Here is a 20315-nt window from a genome sequence, read left to right as displayed (position 1 = left end):
TAATGAGAGTTTCCTGATCCTCGGTGCATACCGTTCCGATCGGAAACTGCCCATTGTTTCCGCGTTGTTAAAGCGTTACTGTTGACACCGCTAGGTCTTCGAATGCCGTCACTGTTATTGTTGGTCCGATACTTCCATTGTATTGAGTGCCAGTAAGTAGCTTTCAGTTTAGAAGTTTACCGAGCAGTGAAACTAGTGTCTTCATCAAAATTTAGAACAGTTCAGCCCTGTGGGGATGAAAGAAATCAGATATCTGCATAAAACTGATGTTGTATTTAGGACGAATCATAGCAATCCAAAGAAAATTAGTCAATTCCAACAAATGTCTCTCCCTAAAACTGTACTTTGAACGTGTAGCAGTACATGCTTAAAAGTTAAATGACTAAGATTTAAAACAAATGTCTCTGGGATAGTTTCCGTTCACTACTGCGAACAACACGCCATACACATTTTCCAAATGAATCAGTATGTAAACACAAACAATAGGATTCAAACTGCACAGTAAACCTGTGGGAAATGGTCATTTGTCTCACTTGCACTGAGCACCTGTTAATCGGTTTGGTACAACACGGCCAGCATGGTATGTACGTTCTATGCCAGCTGCTGTCTTAAGTTGCAAAAGCTCTCTAGTGCATATCTTCCTCTTCTTACCGAAAGGCCAGTCATAACCTTAAGGTTCTCCATCTGCATTCATGAATACACATCCTCTCACAAGTAATGTACCCTCAATGCGCATCATGGCTTTATGGAAAACACAACGTCCCTGTTGACAAGTTCTAGTTTGAGCAGCTGCCACTATACTGCGGTACGTTTGTGTGCGTGTGTTGCGTGTATTGAACTGGGGACCTAGGAACGACGGAGAGGCTTCATCACACCGTAGCCCTCAGTGGTCCACAACCCGACAACAAGCCACAGCACACAGCAGTCCACCCACCCCACCGCCACCCCACACCAAACCCAAGATTATTGGGCCCCCAATGGCCACACCCCCCATCCCCCCTGCTCCAGGTACGTCTCATACCAGACGAGTAACCCCAAACGTTTGCGTAGTATAGGAATTGTGGTGAATGTGTATGTAGAGACAGTGTTTGAACAGCAATTGCCGACGTAGTGTAACTGAGGCCGAGTAACTGGAACAAGCCCGCATTCACCGAGGCAGATAGAAAACGGCAATAAAAGCTATCCACAGGCAGGCCGTCACGCCGGACCTCGCCACTAATCCTGCGTACTGTGATTGGACGGTTATACGACATGAAGGAGAATAAGACTGGACAACGGAAACGTACATTTTACATTACGGGTCAAGCCTCTGATACTGGTGTGCGTAGTCACATCAGCAGGCATGGGACATAAAAATAATGTAACAAGACAAACCGAAAACCTTATATTTAGCTGCTGTGGCCAACAACCCCAGTTCTCGAGAACGCTTATGTCCCGCCCTCCCCCACCCTACACCCACCCATAAAAATTTAACTTATCAAATTTTGTCCCGAAATTTACCGTAAGTATATAGCAGCAGTGTACATATAAAAGAATAGCACTCTACACACACACACACACACACACACACAGACACACACACACGCCCCTATGTGTTCAAAAGCCGACAGGCAAAAATTGTACATGGAATACGGTCAAAGCGAGAGAGTCCCGAACACTAAGTACCTGCTTAACCTCCTGAGGCAGAAAACGAAACAAACTGCGTCTACAGATACATAAGATAGTTTACGGACGAACTCGCTCCACATACAGGAGAAACGGTCTCGCGATGTAGGCAAATCTGCGGTTACAACACAAAAAAAAACAGAAACACTGAAATACCAGCGAATCTCTCACACTTCATAACATAAAAGACGACATGGGAATAATACTTGCAGAGGAGCGCAAAATTACAAGAAAGTTTCTCGGGCGAAAAATGAGATGGCTACAAACTAACATTCTTAAAAACTTCAGAAGAACTGCGCAACCTCACTGAAGGTATCCGAAAAAAAAGATAAAATTTTTATGGAGACTTCGTATATCCTTCGAAAAACTGCAGCATGCAAGCAGTGGCTGAAAACTGCAACACAGTTTCAGCAAATCTACATTGGTATACTGTAGGAACAGCTCAGATTAATGCTTGGAGGTTACCGGCAGATATACATGGAAAAATCGACAAATGAAAAGTGCAATCAGAGAACGAACCTCCGAAGAAAACAAAGAGAAAATGGTCCTTAGAAAAAAAATCCAAGGAAAAATTGTATATAAATGTAGAAAATTCAATAAATATATAATTTGTTTGAAGAGTTAATATATTTTTGTCTTAGTTACAAGATAGTGAAATAAATAAATACCACATTCATTTGGAAAGAAATCACAAGAGCAGCAGCCGTAGTGTCCTAAAAGTTCGTAAAGCATATCGTTAAATACTGCTTTCTACCGCTCGGGGAACAGAATAAAACATACCATTTGCATCAATGAACAGTTTGCCATCATTTCCGGAGGTAATACTGTGTATCATCATTCGACCGACGTCCTGTTGAACAGAAAATAACTGCTACATGTTGACATTTGATAGGTAGTTGCGACGCTGTACAGTAGTTGTGTTTGCAGATAGCCCTTGGCCACCCAGTGAGACTACCAATTAACAGTAACATTTCTAATTGGATTGCATACGCAGTAATTTGGTTTCAGTGTTACGCATATTGCCTCAGGCATCCAAGCTAGCTTTCAACAATTAAAAGCTCATTCGGTGCTTGTTGTTACACCGCCACTATCGACGGCGGACAGGTTCTGAAATGTGGCACATATTTCCACTACAAACACACAGTTTTCAGTATTTGTTTCATTTTCTGATACGCAGAACATACACCACAGACCGTTTAGTTCAGATAGAATCATATTTTCAGATTCGATTGCTTTCATTTAGTCTTCTCTCTTATTCCGGGCAAATGGTAGGGAGTAAGGTGGTCGATATATTTTGTAAGAAACCGAATCAGTGGACTGCTTATGTACCTGGGCACACGCAGGTTTTCCACGATGCTCCATTCCTGAAAACCTTGTGATCACATCGGAATTAATTCCAACAGATGAATCACTGAAGTGTGAATTCAGAGTTCCATTACATTTCCAGAATCAGAATTATATTAAGTATCTCATCATTAAAACGTAACGGAAGAATTTGTTGAATCGTAAGATATCCTTGACATGGTTCACTTTGCAGCATTTGTTATCTGGCATTCTTAACGGCGACCACAGACTAGCTAGTCTTTTGTGCCAAACTGTAGCGTGGTATTTTACTGTCATGCCGTTGTTTTCTCATCTTGTCTCCAATTAGTTCGCCTTATCCCATCTGACATAGAAAGTTCTTCTCGACTTTGGAGAGGGTAGCCTAATTCAGCAAGAGCAGACTTCGTAAATCCGTCCCCTGCCGTGTGTCGTAGGACATTAATTCTTCATTGACTTTACTGCCTTCTACCTCGATATTACATAAAGAAGTTTCACGCAACAATCCAGAACTTTGGGCTTGAATGAAGCGACAGCGGGGGAGATTAATATCTTTGTTCCATGTTCTTAGTCAAACACGCCTGCTCAGCTTATACAAGAACATTCTGTACGCTTTCTCCCCGAGTGGTGACTTACATTGCAAAATTACTACAGCGGAAAGAGCTTTTTGTCGTGAAATTTTTACCATATACTTTAATCTTGCTGTGTGGATAATACAGATGAAACAGATATCGGGATTTGGTTAGAGGCATCCAGAAAATCAATTCCACATTCATGTTTAATACAGTATTTTAGTTCAAATTATCTTCTTGAAATTTACGTATGAGCGGCTTATTTATCAAAGCAATCGGCACAGTTTTTCGTGAAACCGACATCATATTTGGTGGATTTTTCTTTAATATTTCTGTATTCCAGTCTTTGATCACAATATAAAGTCGTTTGACGATGATCGGTTTCAGTCAGTAATGACCATCTTCAGATCTCAGTACTGATTTTCTGCTTCAGTTTACAGAGCCTTTTAAATCTGTCGTAAACCAGACATGGCACTAGTTTCACAAGCTACGACATAATTGCAAATACAAACAGCGATCCAGGTACTGTCAATATCTTTTTGTTCCAGTCTTTGATCACGATGACCGGTTTCAGTCAGTAATGACAATCTTCAGATTTCAGTACTAATTTTCTGCTTAAGTTTACAGAGTCTTTTGACTTTGTCGTAAGCCATAAATGGCACCAGTGGCACAAGCTGCGACACAGTGGCGAATAAAATCTGTGATCCAGGTACTGTCAATGTTTCTGCTTTAACCCAATATCACGAATCAGTGCCTGAGTTTGACTTAAACCATATTTGCTGTATTTTAACTTGTCTTTGGCTGCGGCGGAGGTGTCAAAGCATGCAGAAACAGTTACCTCGGCAATTTTGTGAGCAGAGAAAGGTTACGTTGCCGGCCGGAGTGGTGGATCGGTTAAAGGCGCTACAGTCTGGAACCGCATGACCGCTACGGTCGCTGGTTCGAATCCTGCCTCGGGCATGGATCTGTGTGATGTCCCTAGGTTAGTTAGGTTTAAGTAGTTCTAAGTTCTAGGGGACTGATGACCACAGCAGTTAAGTTCTATAGTGCTCAGAGCCCTTTTTTTTAAAGGTTACGTTTGCAGATAATGAGACAGAGCGTGAAGAGACCAAACAAATATTCCAGCATAGGTAGTCAGTAGATGGCGACACGAATTATCAATGATTAAGACTAATGTAAATGAAAGTCATAATTGTTGGCATCACTGAGAAATCCTGTCGACATTAGGCAGTGAGAAGGTGGATAGATCCAGTCTCAGATGACTCATGTGGTCGATTAAACTACTTAAAACAATATCCCTAACAATGCCGCTCTAATTCAATTGGTTCAATTGGCTCTGAGCACTATGGGACTTAACTGGTGTGGTCATCAGTCCCCTAGAACTTAGATCTACTTAAACCTAACTAACCTAAGGACATCACTCACATCCATGCCCGAGGCAGGATTCCAACCTGCTACCGTAGCGGTCGCGCGGTTCCAGACTGCAGCGCCCAGAACCGCTCGGCCACTACGGCCGGCAATGCCGCTCTAGTAATTATACTCCAAAATAGGGACCGGGAAGTCCAATCATGAAGCTTAAAATATGTAGTATTCGGTTTAGTTTGTTTCTCTCGGAGGTGCATTAACTCTAGTTATATGTCCGAGTGTTTGTTATGATTGTCAGTTCTCCAGACAATCGCCTCTATACACTTTTAGAATTAAGAAGTTATTTTAGCAAAACTATTTCTGCTCTGTTAGCTGAGATACTCCCAAGACTGTTTCGAGTACCCTGGAGAAGTTTCGCTGTGAGGCCCTTACACATTCTCTGTACAGTCAGGGACTGACCCACGCGATTTCCATATTTTTAGAGATTTCAAGCGAGACAATTGTGGCTTAGATTTATTTCTAACGAAGAGGAGCAGGCCTGGATGCAATAATCGTTTTGTAGAGAATCGCAAACTATTTTCCATGAAGCCACTGACCGCCTTCTCTCACAGGGCGATAAACGTATTAACACTTATGGTGATTACTTTTGAATAAATAATGAAGAGTTTATTTAACCTATTCCATCTATTTTGTTTTCTTTTGATTCCTCTTATAGATAATATTCCATCCATTGGTTGAATCTGGTAACGGAACAGCTATTCAACTTGGTGAGCAGAAGACATAAAAGGTTTTCTGGGTATGGCACCGCGTCATACTGTATAAAACTACTGCTGGAGAAACCAACGTTTCGGTCACGGTTGCAACCGGCTTCTTCTGAGTCTACTGGTGTTTTCTAGCTATGCAGTGTCCCTTATACTTTGTTATTACCGTTCACTGCGTATGTCATTACGTCATAATTTTTAAATATAGTTCATTTCATTGGTCACTTAATGAAGAAGGAGATGGAGCTATGACAGGTTGCTGCGGTGGAGGGAGAGCGTAACCTCTGTTTGTCTGTTGTCTCTTGCATTACGTGCTATCGTTGGTGATCACAGACGAATGAGAAGTAGACTCCAGTTTACCAAATGCTGTGCGTCAGCCGCGAAGCCTGCATTACGTGCCATCGTTGGTGATCACAGACGAATGAGAAGTCGACTCCAGTTTACCAAATGCTGTACGTCGGCCGCGAAGCGTCAGTTACTCGCCGGTAGTGCTCGCGCCTCGTGTGGGCAGTGCGGTCTGTTGGGCTCTGATTGCTGGCAGCCAAGATGGGGCAAGCCTGAGTCCATCCTTTCTATTCATGTTCATAGGGTGTTTAAGTACTTCGATGACCTCTCTGATTTTGTGTCTAGCCATAACAGACTGCTTAGCCGACACACAGGCTTCGCTGAATTTTATTTCTTTACCGCAATGTTGCCGATGTTCAGCCAATGCAGATTTATTGTGTTACCTTTGATGAGTATTGAGCTCGCGTTCCCGAATGCGTGTTGCTATTGGCCTGCCAGTCTCGCAGATGTATGCTTCTCCACATTCGGGTTCCACCTTGTTCACGCCTGCAGTAAGTAATCCATCCACCTTATACTAAGTGGAGTCTACCACGTCCTGGATCCTGCGACCACTATAAAAGACTGGTTGCTCTCCAACCCAGCGAAGGTGTACGGCAATTCGGCCAGCGACATTTTCCACATAATCTTAAGCGCACTGCTGGCTGCAGTTTGTTTATTTCTTGCTTATCTTTCTTACTTGTATTCGTCGCCAAGACTATGTAAATCGACTTATGGCTGTCGCCGTTGGGTAGAAACGTTGTGCGCAAGATTGTGGAAAAGAAATAATGTTCACTGAAGCCTGCGTGTTGGCCAAGCATCCTGTTATGATGAAACACAAAATTAGAGATGCCGTGAAATACTTAAAAACCCCTAAGAACATGAATAGAAAGGATGGACTCCGGCATTCCCCATCTTGGCTGCCAACAATCAGAGCCCAACAGACCGCACTACCTGCGAGTAACTGCCGCCGCGCGGCTGACTTCTAGCATTTGGTAAACAGGAGAAAGCTTCTCAAACGCCGGCGACCACCAACCATGGTGCATAATATAAGAGCCAACAGACAACAGAAGTTACGCTCTCCCTCCACCGCAGCAAACTATCAACGTTCCCACCCTTTATTCCTTAAATGGCCAATGAAATGAACTATCTTTTTAAAACTATGACATAATGCAATGACCAGTGAACAGTAATAAGAAATATAAGGGACACTGCATAGCTAGAACGAACCACTAGACCCATAAGAAAGCCACTGCAAATATAGCCGAGACGTAACTTTTCTCCAGCAGTAGGTTTACAAAATTTCACGCGGCACTATACCCAGAAAATTTTGTGTCGACTGACTCTGGCCTGAAGCCTACTCAATTATATTGGCGAGCAGAATCTACTAAGTTAGCGATGTACTATAACACTAGGGCTTTTCCCTAAGAACCAAACCTCTTAGTCCTGCCAAGGGAAATGCACCTATAACACTAACTTGCCGTGAAACATGCTAATGTTACCCTCTGAGAGGACTTCGTAGATGACCACGCGTGTGTATATTGGATAAAGGTATCGTACTATGAACTTAAATTTGGTGAAATTGACGGAGAGACCAAACTTACATTAACCATGGGAGTCAATGAAAGTGGTGAAATCATAAGTGAATGAAAAAAATTAACTATAGCCAGCCCAATTGTTGTTGTTGTTGGTATGTTGTCTTCAGTCCTCAGACTGATTCGATACAGCTCTCCATGCTACTCTATCCTGTGCAAGCCTCTTCATCTCCCAGTACCTACTGCAGCCTACATCCTTCTGAATCTGCTGAGTGTATTCATCTCTTGGTCTCCCTCTACGATTTTTACCCTCCACGCTGCCCTCCAGTACTACATTGGTGATCCCTTGATGCCTCAGAACATGTCCTACCAACCGATCCCTTCTTCTAGTCAGGTTGTGCCACAAGCTCCTCTTCTCCAGAATTCTATTCAATACCTCCTAATTAGTTATGTGATGTACCCATCTAATCTTCAGCAGTCTTCTGTAGCACCAAATTTCAAAAGCTTCTACTCTCTTCTTGTCTAATTTATTTATCGTCCATGTTTCACTTCCATACATGGATACACTCCATACAAATACTTTCGAAAATGACTTCCTGACTCTTAAATCAATACTCGATGTTAACAAATTTATCTTCTTCAGAAACACTTTCTTTGCCATTGCCAGTCTACATTTTACATCCTCTCTACTTCGACCATCATCTGTTATTTTGCTGCCCAAATAGCAAAACTCCTTTACTACATTAAGTATCTAATTTCCTAATCTAATTCCCCCAGCATCACCAGACTTAATTCTACTACTTTCCATTATCCTCGTTTTGCTTGTGTTGATGTTCATCTTATAACCAGCCCAAATAAGCACATTAATTTGTAAACATCTGTTTAAGAAATGTGAATATTGGTTATTGAAGTCACTTTCATTAACATTTCCCTTTGAATAGCAAACAGGATACAATCTGACACAGTGCTCTCTGAACTGTGTGTAGTAGCAGTTACCAATAACGCACACACCAGTGAATTATAGGAAGTAATTTGGTATCAAGCTCATACTAATGACAGCTACACTCAAGAGCATTACTTAATCGAAATGTTATTGCATGAAGCGCTGAACTAAATTTTTCTATGAGGGGCTTTTACCTTAACTGACATGAAAAAAAAAAAACGAATAAAAATGAATAATATCACATATATACAGTTTAATCACTGGGGGAGGTGGCACAGTGGCTAGCACACTGGACTCGCAATAGGCAGGACGATGGTTCATTTCCAAGTCTGGCCATATTGATTTAGGTTTTCCGTGAATTACCTAAATCTCTCCAGGCAAATGCGCGGTGGTTCCTTTGAAAGGGCACGGCGGAATTCCTTCATCGTCCTTCCCTAATCCGATGAGACCGATGACCTCGCTGTCTGACCTCCTCCGCCAAACAACCCAAGCCAACCCAACACTGTTTAAGCTCCTACACATATATCAGTTTTCTTTAGCAACAACAATAGTTTCATTTTAACTAATAGGTAAAGGATATAATGGGGATTCATAAACTACACAAATCAAAAAAGTTTTACAACACCGAGAGTTCCGGAACCTGTACAGAAAATTGTTATAGAGATTAACATAAACATCACTTCCGCTCTTTTCATTGCTCATGAAAATCACACATTGCATGTTGTACCACCATACACTGAGACCTTCGGAGGTGGTGGTCAAGACTGCTGTACACACCAGTACCTCTAATACCCAGTAGCACGTCCTCTTGCATTGATACCTTCCTGTATTTGTTGTGCCATATTATTCACAAGTTCATCAAGGCACTGATGGTCCGGGTTGTCCCACTCCTCAACGGCGATTCGGTGCAGATCCCTCAGAGTAGTTGGTGGGTCACGTCGACCGTAAACCGCCCTTTTCAATCTATCCAATGCATGTTCGATAGGGTTCATGTCTGGAGAAGATTCTGTCCATTCTAGTCGAGCAATGACTTTATCCTGAAGGAAGTCGTTTACATGATGTGCACGACGGGGGCCGCAAATTGTCGTCCATGAAGACGGATGCCTCGCCAATGTGCTGCTGATGCGGTTTCACTATCGGTAGGAGGATGGCATTCACGTATCGTACAGCCGTTACGGCTGCTTCCATGACCACTAGCGGCGCACGTCCGCCCCACATAACGCCACTACAAAACAGCAGGGAACCTCCACCTTGCTACACTCGCTGGAAAGTATGTCTAAGGCGTTCAGGCTGAACGGGTGGCCTCCAAACACGTCTCCGACGATTGTCTGGTTGAAAGCACATGCGACACTCATCGGTGAAGAGAACTTGAAGCCAAATATTAGTGGTCCATTCGCATGTTATTGGGCAGATCTGTACCGCGGTGCATGGTGTCGTGCAAAACTGGACCTCGCCACGGACGTCACATGTGAAGTTGCGCATCATTCAGCCTATTGCGTACAGTTTGAGCTTTAACACGACGTCCTGTGGCTGCATGAAAAGCATTATTCAACGTGGTGGGGCTACCGTCAGGGTTCCTCCGAGAGATAATCCGTAGGTAGCAATCATCCACTGCAGTAGCCCTTGGCCAGTCTAAGCGAGGCATGTCATAGACAGTTCCTGTCTATCTCTTCCATGTCTGAACAACGTCGCTTTGGTTCACTCCAAGACACCAGAACACTTCCCTTATTGAGAGACCTTCCTGGCACAAAGTAACAATGCGGACGCAATCGAAGCACAGTATTCACCGTCTAGGCATGGTTGAGCTACAGACAACATGAGCCGTTTACCTCCTTCCGGGTGAAGTGACTGGAACTGATCGGCAGTAGGACCGCCTCCCTCTAATAGGCACTGCTAATGCATGATTGCTTACATCTTTGGGCCGCTTTAATAACGTATCTGAACAGTCAAAGGGACTGTATCTGTGACACAATATCCCCAGTCAACGTCTGCCTTCAAGTCTTCTGAGAATCGGGATGATAAACTTTTATGGTGTGTGTAGTATAGTTTCACTACTCAATGCTCTTTAATTATTACAGTAGAAAAGAGTAATTCAAAAAAAGCTACTCATACACTTCACTCTGAGTGGTTAATAATTTCGTTTAAAAGATAATAAAATGCAGCACTGGGCTTAACTAACTTAAAAAAAGGAATCATTCAAGAAAGGAATAAAAATTGCATTATTTTTTAAGATTAGAATATCTTATTTGCCCTTTCATCACCTGTGTTGCAGGTATTTTAGACAAAAATAGCAACAATAATACGTGAACTTTTAACTAATAAGTGGAGAATATGATGGGGTCCCATAAACTAGTATAGTTTCGTCACTAAACGCTCTTTGAATATTTCAGTAGAAAAAACTTATTCAGAAAAGCTAATACTTCACTTCACTTGGAGTGGTTCATAATTTCCTTTGTAAGACAAAATTCAACACCGGGTTTAATTAATTTCTAAAAAGGAACCATTCAACACAGGAATTAAAACCACACAAATTTTTAAAATGAGCATAAGTAATTTGCCTTTATATCGCCCGTGAAGCAGGTGTTTTAGACAATATCTACATGATCTTGCACTATAATCTTACAAAACTGTATTTTGTAATAAACTAAGGATACTTTAGCAAAAGCCTAGCCAACTTAACTTTTGTGGTTTTAACTTAAAATTTTATTACTCCTTTTACATTAGACAAAATCACTTTTAAGCACTTGAATTCAAGAACTGTTCATTTAAATCAGGATAATCGGTTTTAGTAACACTTAGGTGAGGACCGTACATAGGTTCGTGATCAGGATAGAAAATATGGGACCAGACACAGATTTAGTTTTTTGTGATGAATATTAAGACAACTCACAAATTATCTGGGCCATGTCCATATACAGTACTTAATGTATGAAGTTTGTGAAGCAGCGGCAAGCGACATGGCGGCTAACTGTACTCACGGCTCTTGATGTTCGAATGCTCAGTAAAATGTCGTCTTGGCGTCGGATATTCCAAATATTAGAGCCATTCCTTCTTTCCGAGAATATCAAATAATATCCAACTCCACATCCGAGGCAAATTCTTTATAAAGCAGCTTCCAGTTGCCTCTCTCAGGCCTCTCGAGGTGTACCTAGCTACGGCTAGCCACATACTGCCTGCCGTTCACACAAAGGGGCCTCTCTGTTTGACCGCCAAAACTATCTTTGACAGCGCGCCGTGCCACTTCCGTTGCAGTGCGAATTTCCTGCAGCTCTTACATGTTACAATTACAAATGCCCTAAGCATTAAAGAGCTTTCAATAAACATTTTCTTTTTATGAACATACACATCTTATAACCATTTATCATTTTAACATATCCTTTTGTTTTTTTGCATATACACATTACAAAACTCTAATTTCCTTGCCACATTTCAAGGATTTTAAATAACGCAGAATACTCACTTCGTAATTGCAGATATACAGTTACATAATGTAAACCTAGTCCTAATAGATATAAGTGTTACAGGATCATCAGACTTTCGGAAAAACGTCATCCTCACATATCTGAAGATAGTAATAGCACATAAAAGTGATAACTGGTTGACAATAAGCTTAAGATTTAATGCATGCAAGTTGCTGTCAAGAAAAATACATGGAAAAATGAAAACAGAATATTGATTTGTTAGATGACTTCAGGAATGGTAAAGCACCAAGAAGGAAGTCCTGTCATTGCGCGTGGCAATGGACGCGAACTATAGAAAAATGAAGGTAAGTTTACAGGATATGAACACTTGAATAATTGTGATAGACGTTTGTAGTTCTGAGAAAGAAAGGGGTGAGGTATAGGGTACGTCGAATATTATACAATACGTTTAAGAACCAAGTTCGAAATGCTATGCGACAGGGATGCAATCTTTCGCCTCTATCGTTCAGTCTCTTCACTGAAGAAGTAAACTGGGGAAATAAAATAAAGGTTCACGAATTTGATTAAAACTAAGGGTGATTGGATGTCAGTGATAAGATTCGGTGATGACACTGTTGTCCTCAGTAAAACTGAAGAAGAATTACACGATTTACTAAATATAATGTACTATATAAAGATTACAAAATATGGGTTGAAAGTGAACCGGAAAAAGACAAACGTAATGTGAAGTATCATAAACGAGATTAGAAGGAAATGGAGAAATTGGTAATCACGAAGTAGACGATGTTAAGGACTTGAAAGCAAAATAACCCATGTCAGACCAGGCATGGTGGACATAAAAAGCTGACAAACGCCTGCAGGGAGGGCATTTCTGACCAAGAGAAATCTACAGGGATCAAATGTAGGCCTTAATTTGAGGAAGAAATTTTCGAGAACGTACGTTTGAAGCAAAACTTTGTATGGTAGGAATAATGGACAGTGGAAAAATTGGACCAGAAGAAAATAGCAACGTTTGATACGTGGTAGAGTTGATGAATGTTGAAAATGAGGTTGACTGATAAGGAGCGAGAAGTTTGTGTGGAGAATCGGGGAAGAATGGAAATATGGAAATTACTGACAAGAAAATGGGGCAGAATGATTGTACAAGACTACACTGGTCTTGGGTTTGAAAGGCTACAACCAACTGTAAATGTATACCCTGACAGCAATGACTTTAACTTATAAGCATTCCACTTACATACCTGGCCACTTGTGTGCTAAGTTGATTCTGCCGTCTGACAGAGGTTGTTGCTACTACCCTAAACAGGAGATTACCACATTTTTCATAATGTTAAATAATAGCTGAATTTTTAAGTAATTTAATGAAATGAGGGCAAAGTCATTATTGTAGTCATTTATTGATGGGGGATTAATATATCAGCCCTGTACTAATCTTTTACAAAAAGTGGCAAGAGTTTATTGATCATAAAATAGGACAAGCAACACAAGCTATGCGAGATAACACATAAATCATCAACTGCTGGCAACAGCAATAGAAGTAAAACATAATTATCACTCACTGGGTGGCGTTTGGTTGGTAAAGGTCAAGATTAATCTCTATAATCTATTTAGCCTGGCTCAAAAAATGGATAATGCAATCTGCATAGACTTTGATGGATGTATTCTTCACAGAAGTTATACTATGTTGGTACCAGCTGAGAAAAAATGGCGAGACGATTATTCAGTTTTTCTGTAGAACGCCAGAGGAGCTATAATATGCCCCTTCCTTGACGCACAGCACTGTCTCAGTTGATGATCATGTTGCAAGCGTCTGCAGAGCATTGATGTGCATACCACTGAAATTTCAATGGGTTCCAGCAAGTGACACTCCCGTGGACCAATTTGACTCATTTATAAACCAGAGCACACACAGTGATCAAACGTCAAGGCGGCAGGCATGATAGAAAACAGATTGTCCTCACCACAGAAAGTTGTCCTAGGCGGGTAATCTGTCGGTACAGATAAGACTTCAGTAAGGGCTCACCAACCATGACCTAGGCGAAGTAAAGATCAGGATGAGGGACGCAACTGCAATCCATTCTGCTGTCAAGAGAAGAATCTCCCCTTCCTACCGGAGTGTGAACCAGAAGCCCCATTCATTCACTCGTCCTTTTCATCAAACCATGTTAAATTCGCAAAGTGCATCCACTCAACCGCCCCTACAATGGTTTCATGTCAATCACAATACTACACGAGTGCCATGTCTCACCCCTAACTTGTCTGCTCTACCTTGCAGCCAATTCTAACCGAAGCTCATAACACTCTTTTCTCTGATGGAGAAGCAGGCAATCCCATACTTGTGAACTACTGGACAGGGAGGGAAAGATGTTACGCTCCTGTGATTTTTTTCCAACGGCGGCTTTAGGCAGCATGTTTTGAATTTTCATGAAGACCTAAAGTGAACAACACATTTTCATAGAAATCATTATCTTGATGGGCCGAGCGCTACAGCATGTCTGAGCATTGGCCCCGGTTAAACTAAGAGAAGTACTTTTATTTCCCAATACAGACTATTTCATAGCCACCATAAATGTTGCTTTCCACCATACAATGCTTCTGAAGGCCTGAAGCTTCCCAAAATCTCAACAGGTAGAGGGAGGACACTATCTGATGACTCTATCTATAGCGTCTGGTCCATTGTGAACATGGAAACTCGGAAATTTTTATGGACGAAAGCCCTTTATATAATGGGCGTTTTCAACAGTCAAAATTCCTTAGATGGGCGACCCACTTCTTTCCTGCACCGCTATACCTCTAGTGCCCAAAAAGGCCCACCAGGTAGATCCAGTTAGAAAATTTTCCCCTATTCAGCCGAAATGATTGTCTACAATTCGGTGCCAGAAATTTTTGGACCAGCTCTCTGTCCCCGATGTATGCTTTGAGATGTTCCTCTCTCTCTCTCTAACAGCCACACGTGGCCCCAAGCCCCAATTGTCCATTACAAGGTTTTCTGTCAAACAGCCAAACAGCCTGCTTGTCCTCAACTGCTGGAAATACTGTTTGAAGGAGAGCTATCGTAAAGATCTCACGTGCGTTAACAATGTACAAAGTCCCATGGGTGCCTGTTCATGTTGATAACTTCCTTTCGTAACACTAAAACAAAGTCTATGGTGCAGTAACAACATTAAAGAATAGCCTTGAATATGAAAATAAGTGAGAGAGTGACTTGTCCTCTCTTAACAGGACATGTGTTAAGACTTCACGGAATAAATTCCATTTCGCTAGAGGGAGCTACAGAAGGTGAAAACTGTAAATAAGGATATCGGACACAAGTGATGCTCTGAGAGGAGGAGGTTAGTGCAGGAGTTGGATTTGTGTTGGCCCGCATCAGACGAGTCAGAAGACAGGTAAATCAAAAATACATACATAAATTAAACTTTCCGCAGGAAACATTTAAAAATTTACGGCAGGATTTTGCAATAGTCCGAAAAGTTACCGAAATATTCTACTGGGCCATGGCACGTATTAATATTGATTATTACATAATTAGTCATCTCTTCCATTATTCACTTTCCTTAATTAATACTATTTCATTAGAGCTTAAGTACTTCTAATAAAAGATTAGGAGTTTCTTTATCGCCAATTAATTTGTTGAGAAACACTTGCTAAAACTAATTCTCCGGTAAGAATGCCATAAGCAGTTATTTGAAATATGATCAAGCAATTTGAAATGCTTTAATACCTTTGAATGTTTTAATAAATTTTCTTCTGCATATTATTTGGGCAAAGTTTAAGATCGAAATAAGGATATAAGGATAGTCTTCACACAGATCTAAATAAGTGCAATCACTCGCTGTGCTTCCTGGACAGCTCAGTGCCATATAGTAGCCTACACACATATATATCGAGAGGGCCTAAGACGCGACGAAATATGAAGAGCTTAGTACGTGCTACTTATGGTGGCAGAGTTTGGAAAAGTCCTTCCTGGGGACAACCCAACAGGAACAAGCAAAAATCTTTGCTGAACATTGAAGATGGGAAAACTCAAATGCTTACTTCCCGTTAGGTCTGGGGAGTGAAATGCTTGAGGTGGTTTGTGTGACATCAGGTTTTATTAAGCATGATGCTATTTCGAAGTGACGTAATAAAACTACAAAAAATCCGATTACATAACTCAATGTAGCACATACAGCGGCTATTTCATTCAACTACAAGTACTTATTTATCTACATGATTACTACGACTCACGTTGAGTTTGAAAGTGAGTTCACAGAACAGCTTTCGCAGTGTTTCTCGACCTTTATGCTCTTTAACTGCACGTGGGAAAAATGAATGCCTAATCCTACCGTCCGAGGTATTATTTCTGTTGTTTTGTTAGGGTTGCTGTTTCTCCCTATGCACGAAGGAGACAACAAATTACACTGACGAAAAAACTATCACAACACGAAAAAATAATTATTTTAGAGTATTGATATGATTGGAATAAACTGCAAGAAAGCAGGTTAATGAAGCACGCAATAAGCCACTGCAAATGTGAAATACTGGTACAGTACTAATGGGTGTGACCATGAGAATGTTGAATGCAAGCATGCGAACTTGCATGCGTTATACTGTACATGTGCCGCTCCTCAGTTTGTGGGATAGAATTCCATGCTTGTAGCACATGGTCGGTCAATACAGGGACGATTAATTCCGCTTGTGGAAGACGCTGGAGTTGTCGTCCAATGTTGACCCACATGTTCTCGCGTGGAGACTGATCTGGTAATCGAGCCGACTAACATGTCGACATTCAGTAGAGCAAGTGGGTTAGAACAGCGTCAAGTGGGTGAGCCTTGTGGTTTTTCTAAAACACTCCCTGCAAAGAAGTTTATGAGTGACAGCACAATAGATTGAATCAGCAGAGTGACGTACAAATTTGAGGACAATGTGCGTGGGATATCCACGAGAGTGCTTATGCTGTCAAACGGAATCACACCCCAGACTATAACGCTAGGTGTGGGTCCAGTGTGTTTAGCACCCAGACACATCGTTTGCAGGCCCTTAACTGGCCTCCAACACACAGCCATCACTGCCACCGAGGCAGAACCAGCTTTTATCAGGAAGCACAACAAACCTCCATTCTGGCCTCTAACGAGCTCCTTACACCACTGAAGTTACCAATGACGGTGGTTTGAGGTGACTGTAATACACGCTACACGACAACTGGCTCGGTGACGTCCTTTAAGTAATCAATTTGTAACAGTTCATTTTGTAATTGTGGTGCCATGTGCTGTGCTAAAATTGTTACTGCAGACGCAGTACGATGTGCCAGAGCAATTCGCCGAATATGATAGTCGAAAGTAACCCCCTCCCCCTTCCCCCCCCCCCCCCTCCACCCCCTCCCTAGGAGTGCACGAGGCCATCCGGAGCCCAGTCTTCTTACGACCGTACATTCTCATGATCACCGCTGCTAGCAATCATGTACAGAGGCTGCATTTCTGCCACGTTTTCTACAATATGGCAGAAGGAAAATTTAGCTTGTCGTAGCCTTATTATACTACTTCGTTCGAGCTCACTGAGACGTTGATGATGACGTCTTTGTCTCCTTGGCATTCTTGACTAACATCAACTCAAAGCGTGCCATCTCAAAGGTAACTAACGCTCACGATCATTACAGCATGTATTTAAAATACACTTGATTTGTATCCTCGTAGTGGAGCAAAAGACATCATCCCTCAGGAGCAGAAACATGCCTACAAACTTTCGTTTATGTCACACAACTCCTTCTTGGTGTTGTGACCTTTTTCCGTCAGTGCATTTTGGTATTAAGACGAGGAAGTTGGTGATTCGTACTTCGTGAAAGGATTTCGCTGCAAGAATAAACAGCTTCCTTTGAAAGATTCCCAGTCTTACTTGCTCATCGCACCCATGCTACTGTACCAGCAACCTCACCCCTCCCTCCAGCCCCTACCCTTTCGCAGTGACACAAAACCTGCTTCCTTCATTGAAATTTTTCGATGTTTTCATTCGATCAATTATATCGCTTTGTGACGTATTGTTCTGTAAAGATGACGTTTTATGGCTCTGAGCACTATGGGACTTAACATCTGAGGTCATCAGTCCAGATGACGTTTTATACATGGGAGTTCGACTGTTTGAAGAACTGAGGAAACCGGTACTCTGGTTGCCTCGTAGATCGTTTATGTAAGTAAGAACAACAGATGGCCTGTAAAACGTCCTTGAGGAACCTCAGATATCACTTTAGTTCAATTACATGTCTTCCCGCAAATTTCTACGAACTGTGACATTTCTGATAGGAAAGCACGACGATTGTAATCCCTCACCTGTGAGAATACCCCCCCCCCCCCCATACACACACACAATTTGATTAGAACCACCTTGCGATCAATATGAAAATAACATGAGATCCCCAATTGACAGCACTCATTAGTTCGTGTGAATTAATGGCCAGTTGCGCTTCACAAGAACGACATATTCCGAATCCGTGCTTTTTACATATTAGAAGAACATTCTCTTCGAGGCGTTTCATCATGTTGTATGGCAGTATACGATCCAAAATCCTACTAAAGTGCAAAGCTATGTCAATTATATTTGTCTATAATTCAGTGGATTGGTTGTGGTTCCTGCAGGTATCTAGTGTATTGGTGTAACCTGTGCCACTCGCCTGTAGGTAGGTGTTTTAAGGGCGCACTTGCATGCTGAGCTTTTATTAGCAGAAAACGTAATTATATGTAATGAAATAAAGAAATAATTTGAGCCTTAGATATAGTCTACGGCTGTATAAATACTGTATGCAACTGTAGAAACATTTGAAGATTTTTAACCGTCAAATGATTGGAAGGGTAAGAGGCACCTTTTCTTTTATAGGTCTTTTCCAAGTCGGACGTATTTTGACACACCGCCATTCATATTACATAATTTTATAGATATATACACGAGTTGCAACCAAATGGGACTCGTAATTGCATGAGACGACTCTCAATGTAACTGCTCTAATTTAAATGTGTTGGATTTGAGAATATACAGTTATTATTAACTTTGTTTGTTTTACTTTGTATTTTAAGTTATTGCAAGATTGTTGGGTGACTTGACATGGCAAAAGTTTCTGTAATTCTAAGAAAAAAGTCGTCCAGTTCGCTCCAGCGTTGTCTTCGTGTCGTATCTTATTTCGAAGTTTGATTTTAATCAAAACACAGAGAGAAGGAACACGGTTAAAAATACTTGAAAGGACCTTTAACAACAAAAAAGCCATGCTCAAGCGCCAAGAGTTTGTATGATATTTAATATTCATTACTATTATTCACTATTTTGTGTAGACCCTGGCATGAAAGAACTAGAAATTAAATTCGCGACGCATTTTATATGTACTATATTGTCTTCCTTTTGTTACATGATTATTGGATAGTAAAAACTGGATACGAAACCGAAATACATTGAAGTAAGACGAATTGTATGTCGACACCTAAAATTACGCTGCAATCGCAGGTAAAAGACAAGGCATCGCATCTTTACATCAGCAATCCTACCCGAGCACCTGGAACGACCCCTTAGAAAAATAATAAATTACTGTGCTGGTAAACTTCTACGTTATTTGATACAGAGACAGCTGAGAAAAACTGAACGCACACACACATTTCTCTCTTTACTTATTCTGGTCATCAATAAACTGACACACAATATTTTGGTTGCAACGCAATCTGACTTTCAATAACCCCTACAAAAGAATTACCCTGACTAAGAATAACCTATACCTTTCATCACTCACCACATAAAAATCTTCGTTACTCGAGCCACTGCAATACAACTAGGCCCAATACTGCGAGCTAAATAAAAGATTCTAACTACGGAAGGCACTAACTACTGATAGGCACAGTTAGCAAATAAAAGATTTTGATAGAGAATAAACAATGTATTTACCTTAATAAAGTTAAAAATTATATCAGTTCATGATATCCAGTCTTACAATTTTCCTCTTTCTGTCGGACACATGTCCATATCGTCCGCTCTCAAAACTCTGCAGTATCCCTCGCCACGTCCACCACCTCGAACTGGCAACGCTGCGCGCTGCTCACATCCAACTGCCAAACATTACACAAGCGAATATTCCGACAATGATTCCAACCAGCCACAGACTGCACACAGAACAGTCAGTGATTCTTATAGAGAGTGCTGCGTGGCGTTACCAATATAAAAACATTAACAGCCTACTTACACGCTTTGTATTATCGTATATTATGGTACATCTATCACAATTTTCCGTTTCCGTTGTAGTGGTTTTAAGATACATCGCGGATTCCTAAATTATTTTCATTATTCACAGATGGTGACAATACAGTTCTGATAGCTCACATTTGGCCAACTTTAGTTCGGAGCGACGTAATATGGCGTGCAGTCATTTGTGTTCAAAATTCCACCATTACTTTGGACAATTA

Source organism: Schistocerca gregaria, chromosome 3 (assembly GCF_023897955.1).
Source record: "Schistocerca gregaria isolate iqSchGreg1 chromosome 3, iqSchGreg1.2, whole genome shotgun sequence".
Classification (NCBI taxonomy): domain Eukaryota; kingdom Metazoa; phylum Arthropoda; class Insecta; order Orthoptera; family Acrididae; genus Schistocerca; species Schistocerca gregaria.
The sequence above is the reverse complement of the archived record's forward strand: the minus strand, read 5'-3'. Positions refer to the sequence as shown.